Source organism: Vombatus ursinus, unplaced genomic scaffold, assembly GCF_900497805.2.
Source record: "Vombatus ursinus unplaced genomic scaffold, bare-nosed wombat genome assembly UNPS02014830.1, whole genome shotgun sequence".
NCBI lineage: Eukaryota > Metazoa > Chordata > Mammalia > Diprotodontia > Vombatidae > Vombatus > Vombatus ursinus.
Window position 1 is genome coordinate 21,587,051 of NW_020954608.1, and position 7,402 is coordinate 21,594,452.

General features: G+C 36.3%; 1 protein-coding gene across 1 annotated transcript in view; it reads right to left on the reverse strand.

Annotated features, from left to right (window-relative positions):
- PCLO (piccolo presynaptic cytomatrix protein) overlaps positions 1-7,402 on the reverse strand; it is a 539,133-nt gene that overhangs the window by 503,022 nt on the left and 28,709 nt on the right. The window lies entirely within an intron of this gene.

Consider the following 7,402-nt stretch of genomic DNA (forward strand, 5'->3'; position numbering starts at 1 on the left):
ACTTAGAAGGTCAGTAGGAAAGGTCTATCGAACCTGGATGAGAGAGGAGGGAGATCCAGCCCCAGCCCTGACATAGTTTCTGAGCAATTGCAGAGGTGGCTGCTTCTGGAGCTCTCAACCCACAAATGGTGGGGGTATAAAGAAGCTGATCAGAAGGGGACTGCAGGGATCTCTTTGTTAGCACTGAGGCAGGATTGTCTTGCTTTGCCCATGTTTGGATCTGGGTTGTAGTCCTGGGTGGTGGTCCTAGGGCAAGGAGAAGTGCTGATGTGGCAGATCTTATGGCAGTGGGGGAGAGGGAATCCTCCTCACAGTTCCAAAGCAAAAAAAAAAAAAAGAGTGGCACTCATAGACCAGAACACAGGTCAGGAAAGGAATAAACACCTTTCCTTTGATCTTACCACCTTGGAATAACTGAAAATTTATAGGTCCCTAGAAGTATCTCTGAAAACAGCTGCAAAAACCCCCAAAGCTTGGGATAGTAAACCCTCCACAATGGAAACAGAGCCTTAACAAAGAGTTAAAAAGTCAAGCAATTGGCTGGGAACATGAGCAAACAGCAGGAAAAAGTAACTCAGACTATAAAATCTTACTTTGGTGACAAAGAAGATCAAAACATTCAACTAGAAGAAGACAACAAAGTTAAAGCTCCTACATCCAAAGCATCCAAGAAAAATATGTATCAAAATCTTGTACAAGTGAATGTTGAAAACTAAAAATAAATTAATTAATAAAAAAATTTCCAAGATTAGCCTACAGGAAAGACATACAAGAGATTTATCTGATGATTTCCAAGGCAGAGTTCTAAGTACTAAGTCCTGAACAAAGCTCTTCAAAAAATGTTTATATTTTCCTCAGGCAATGTTGTAGAAGGAACTTGAAATCAGAACACCTGGATTTGAATCACTGTTCTCTTCTCTCACCAGCTGTGTGACCTTAAACAAATCCTTAACTTTCTCTAAGTCTATTTCCTCCCCTATAAAATGAAGGTGGGGAGGAGGGGATGGACCAGATGACCTCTAATGTCCCTTTTAGCTCTAAATCTTATAACTTTATGACTCTACAAATTAAAATATAAGTTATCTTCAAATTAGATGATCTATCATGGTAGGTTTAGAGACCAAAATTTGCCTGCTCAGATGACAGTGAAGAAATAAATGTCAATACATCCACATGGTTGATCTACAGCTCTTTTATAGAAAGAGATTATATGCTAACCCCCCAAATCATCCACATGATGTGAGTACACTTTGTAAAATTGTTTCTTACAAAAAGAAATTAAGTATGAGGCTTATATGATTTATCTTAAAGCAGATAAAAATACCTATATGATTTCTAACTGGAATGAAATAGCATCCATTATGAAAAAAAAAATACACCCTATTGACTATTGTATACTTCAGAAGAGGATTGGACCATACTGAAATAATATATGAAATGCACACAAAAATCTATCTCATGAGTATTTTTCTAAGCCTCATGACCAAATATGCTTCATGACCAAATGGTTTTAGAACTAAACTCTCCTGTCAAGGGTGACTTTTCATTCTCATCAGTATTAAACCTTTGAAATCTCAAAGCAGATTAAATTGCTTTCTAAAGGCACCAATCACAACAAGGGAACAGAAAGTCCAAGGAACAAACATTGTATCACCTATGTTATGTGGAATGGTCTGTGAAAATACTGCAGCACACCCATTCATGTCCCCAATTCCAATTTCAAGCCCTACTCTTCTGCTGTCTCCTTATAAGTCCCTCTCTTCCCAAATATGATTTCAACACTTTTACAATCTCCCACTCACCTCTTGACCCAAAGAAAGGGAAAAAAAGAAAGAAAGGAATGGAAGGAAGAATTACTCAGCTAGGCAATAAAATTAAGAATGAATTCAAAGGATTTGGAAACTAGTCAGGAACATAAAGATCATATAATGAAGCTCACTCATTTCCTAGATGTAGAAATTCAGGCTCTTAGAGGTTAAATAATTTGCCCAAAGTCACAAGTAGCTGATTCCAGATTTGAAACTCCATTCCTCTGACTCTAAATAAGTGATCTTTCCATTACATTGTTAAAAACCCTTCTAAATTTCTAAAGATATCATAACTTCTATTCAAAAAAAGTTTATTAAATGTGTCTACAGTAGTATTAATCATCTTAGATTAAATACTTTTTGAAGACATTTCCTTATTTGTTCCGTCTATTCACTTTATCAAGTCCTATATACAAATAATATGTTCAAACCACATGTTAATAATTTGTCTATGTTTTCCTCTTCTAGGATTCTTTTTGTTACCAAGTAAACTTGCATTTATTATACACGTCAAAAAAAAAAAAAACAGCTCCAAGGATTTGCTTTCAATTTTAATGTCCAAATGTCACACACTGCCTGTTTTAATGTACATTCTAGTTTTATCTTTGAAATTTTCTAGATTACTGGTAGATGAGAAAAAACATCATCATACTTAATAGCATATGCTTTGTCTCACTCTAACACTTGAAGCTTTTTTTAAAAAAAATTGTTGGTTTTGAGACTCTGTCTCCCTATACCACCAAGGCTCAAAGTGTAACAGCCATTCATAGGCTAATTCCAGTATTGATCAGTACAGGAATTTTTACCTATTCCACATCTTGCCTATGCCAGTTCTCCCATCCTTAGGCATCCTAGTGGACCCCACCAACAAAAGTTCACAATATTGGTGCCAACATGGTGTGAATACTCAATAACCTTTCGCCCTACTGCAACCTGGAATTCTCAAGCTCAAGTAATCCATCAACCTCAGCCTCCGCAATAGAATGGATTACAGTCATATACTACCAAAAATGGTACCTGAGATTTTTTAACAAGGATATACATTTATACCACAATCTCTCTCTCTCTCTCTCTCTCTTCTTGGTGTTGGTATTGGAAATGGTGAAAGGATATTGTCTTAGTCTTTCCACTGGTAGCATACACACAAAACTCTCTTTCTCTTCCTTCGTCCTAGTCAACCTGTAGATGCTTGACCTTTCGCCCAACAGTCTTTCATTCTTGACTTTCTACAAATGAAATATATCACAATCCTGAGGATCCTTGCCACTCTTGGAATACAAATTAAAGGCATCTTTCTGCTTCTATTACAATATGAAAAGCTCATTTTCCTCTAGAGATTTTGGAAACAGCAGCTTTTTTATTTAATCTAATTCCACTGGTCAAATCCTTTAAAATGAAAAGTATTTTATGACATATATTTTATTTTCCTCAGAGTTTTGAAAGATTTTTTTTTACTGAAAGCACTGGTACTCCCATTTCATTCTAACTCAAAAAAGAGAAAACTGTCACTTTTAAGGATTTTATTTACCTGTGTGTTGGAGGGAGGGAGGGAGAGAGAGAGAGAGAGAGAGAGAGACAGAGATAGAGACAGAGAGACAGAGACAGAGAGACAGAGAGACAGACAGAGACAGAGACAGAGACAGAGACAGACAGAAAGAGAGACAGAGACAGACAGAATTTCTATAACCAGCTCTACATTTAATCTATTGGATCCCATACCACTTAAAATAAAAATTATGTTCCCAGGCAATATCCCTCTGAATTTTAATCTAATCAATTGAAGAGGTTTAAGTGGTACAATGCAAAGAGCACTGACTATAGTTTCAGAAGACCTGGGATTCAAACCTAACCTATGAAAATTAACATCTGGGTAACCTTGGGCAAAAATTTAACCCTCCTGAGCCTTAGTTTGTGAAATGAAGTGATAGGGCTAGATGGCCTCTGAGATCCCTTCCAGCTCTAGATCTTTGATCCTTTGAATTTACCCTTAATCTTCATTCTGTTCATAACATTGACCTAATTCTGCTCTAGGTTGTACCACATACTGCACTTATTAACATTAATCTGGGCCAGTTGATGAGAGGACATAACAGTCCTTAAAATGTCAGTTTCCCTTTGGAGGATCAAAGAAATATTGGTGATGAATCATTTGGGCCCCAGTTACATGGATCATCATATTCCTAAAGAATGGGAGAGAGAAAGGAACACATCTGCAAGATACATTCAAAGCAGCAAATACAAATAAAAGGTTGCAATGAAAATCAACCTTACTAGCAATGTATCTGGAAGAATTAAGGTAATCTAATACCCAGGCTTACTATCTGCTTCCAAGTTGTGAATACTCTTTCTTTTGAGATATTTAGGGAAGTAGTAGCATGTAAACCATACTCTAAGAAAATGTCATGAAAATAGCTAAGATATATCTCTCAAGTATTTATTCATATGTTAGAGTTAAAGTAATATAAAAAGTTGGTATATATCCCTTAAAATAATGAGGTTTTTTGAGAAATTATAAGATATTTAAATGTGTTTAATTCCTCTGAGACAATTCTAATTAGATCTAGAGCATATTTAGTCATTCATTAAATGTTTGTTGAGTACCTGTTTTGTGGATGATACTACGCTAAACATTGAAGGCATTTCATAGTAGTATAAGAAATGATCCCTGCCCTCCAGGGATTACAATCCAATTATAATTGCTCAAAATATACTTGTCTAGGTAGTTAGGCCCAGCTGCTATGTCTCCTAGGACAGGAGCAGTTCCAATGGACCCAGGTCCTTTCAAGCTAGCTCAAGAGACTATTTTTTTCATCATCATCCACATCATGGGAACTCCTTTAGAATGATATGATTGTTGTATGTTTCAAGTAGTTATATGTATAAAGGCATTTTGGTGGAAGGATGGAAGAAAGTAACTGATCTGTTTTTCCTCTCCTTCTTCTTCCTGTCTATTCTTACTCAGAAGTCTCCAGCAATTTGAACTCAGTAGAGGGTCAGAGGGACCTGAGCCGTCCTCCAGGGAGGCAAAAGAAATTGATATGCCACACTAGCAAGGCTGCTTACCCTGATCTAGGTATGATAATTAATATAGTGTTCAACATACACAAATGCCAAAAATCTTGACGGTACATATTTATGACCAACCATGAGGCACATTGTAAAAAGAAGGCATAAAGTCTTTGATGAGCAATAACACACAAGTTACACAACTTTCCAATGCAGGAGAAGAATTTCACATTTTTCCTCAAGTGCACACATACCCCACATGGGGGCTATATCTTTGAAACAAAGCATCCTATGGCAAGGTAATATTCAAATACAGTTTTGTTTTGTTTTTGCTCAGCATAACTACTCATTTACTCCCTTTTACTACTCTATGGTCCAGCCAAGCTGATCTATCTTAACATGTCTCCTCTCTCCATGCTTTTGCACAATCTGTCGCTCACATCCAGAATGCACTCTACCTCTTATAGAGACCCAGAATACCTAGTTTCCTTTAAAGCTCAGCCACCTCCTACATGAGCTCTTTCCTGATACTCCAGTTAAACTCCTTACCTCTGAAATTAAATTGTATTTATTTTGTGCTCACATTGTCTCTTCCATATGTTTGTGGATACTAGAGACCATTTCATTTTCCCCTCTATATCCCCAGTTTGAAGCATAATTCCTGGCAGACAGCAGGGAAGGACTTGTACATGATTCATTTTGTGCCAAACTACAATATTAGTCTAACCAGGCAATGATCAAATGAATTCACATTAGTAATCCCTGAGTTGAAGTATGTGTAGACACCTATATTTATAACCCAGGTACTTTATATCATGGAGCTTACTCCATATGGCATCATACAACATTAAATTCCCCCCAAAAAATGTATTTTCTCTATTTCAATGAATCAGAGGGCAGATAGGGTAAAAGCATACTTAATATGTTCGTGAAAAATGTTCTGTTTGTCTTTGTTTTTATCTTTCAAATGGAGACAAGGATTGTCTGACTGTCTCTTTGGAATGTATCTCACTGTGTGCTTAACCACTAAAACCATCATAGAGTTCATTTCTTTTCAAAAGTCATTTTGCTCAAGTTATAAAAGGTTTTTGCTTTTCTGTGTCTGCTTATTATAAAAAAAATTGGATTCCTTGGAAAGGTACCTAATATATTTTGAAGTTGCTTTGAAGAAAGAAAAGTTCCTGAAAAGTTAGGCTGAAAAGCCAATCTATCTATACTCAACCTACTCCATTTCTTCAGTAACTCCTTTAAGAAAAAAAAGTATCCAACAATTCATTTCATCTTTGGAGCTTAAAGTGCTTTAAAAACCTCATCTGGTTGTAAGCTTTATTATCCCCGTTTTACAGATGGCTAAACTAAACATAAATACATAAAATGACTCATGTCATTATGTTTCTTCTATCATATTTCTTTCCAAGGTCATCATCAGGTGCTTTTTTTCCCCCTCTCCCAGAAAATTTTAAAGATATCACACCTTGCCCCATCACAATCTCTACCCAATGTATATTATTTCTATTTTGATTTTGTACTGCTGTGCTAACGTTTTGAAAAATGTGAAATCTTATTACCCTTAATTGTACTTGTATATGTTGCTATGATACTATAAGCACTTTTATTTTCAAATTTGAGCTTCATGACCCTTTGATGTGTTATTATCATCATTTTGTAAATGAGGAAAATAAAACACAAAGAAGTAACTTGACCAAAGATCACACAATCTGATGAAACTACTTTTTTTTATTAATTTATTCATTTTTAGTTTTCAACATTCACTTCCACAAGATTTTGAGTTCCAATTTTTCCCTATCTCATCCCTCTCCCCACCCCAAGATGGCATGCATTCTGAATACCCCTTCCCCTAATCTTCCCTCCCTTCTATCCCCCCTTCTACTATCCCCTTCCCCTTCTATTTTTCTGTAGGGCAAGATAGATTTCTATACCCCATTGCCTGTATATCTTATTTCCCAGTTGCATGTGAAAACATTTTTTAACTTTTGTTTGTAAAACTTTGGGTTCCAAATTTTCTCCCTTTGTCCCTCCCCACCCACCCTCATAGAGAAGGCATGTAGTCATGCAAAACACTTCCATAGTAGACATGTTGTGAAAAACTAACTATATTTCCCTTCATCCTATCCTTCTCCCCATTTTTTCAATTCTCTCTTTTGACCTTGTTCCTCCTCAGAAATGTTTGTTTCTGATTACCCCTTCCCCCAATCTTCCCTCCCCTCTGTCATCCCCCCACTCTCTTATACCCTTCTCCCCATTTTCCTGTACATTAAGATAGATTTCCATATCCAATTGAGTGTGTATGTTATTCAACCCCTTAAGTCAAATCTGATTAGAATAAGATTCACTCATTCCCTCTCACCTTCCCCCATTTCCCTGCCACTGTAAAAGCCTTTTCTTGTCTCTTTTATGTGAGATAATTTATGCCATTCAACCTCTCACTTTCTCTTAGTGCAAGTATAATCCTCTCTCACCCCTTAATTTTATTCTCCAGATATGACTACTTCACCTTCAACTCACCCTGTGCCCTCTATCTATCTATCTATCTATCTATCTATCTATCTATCTATCTATCTATCTAT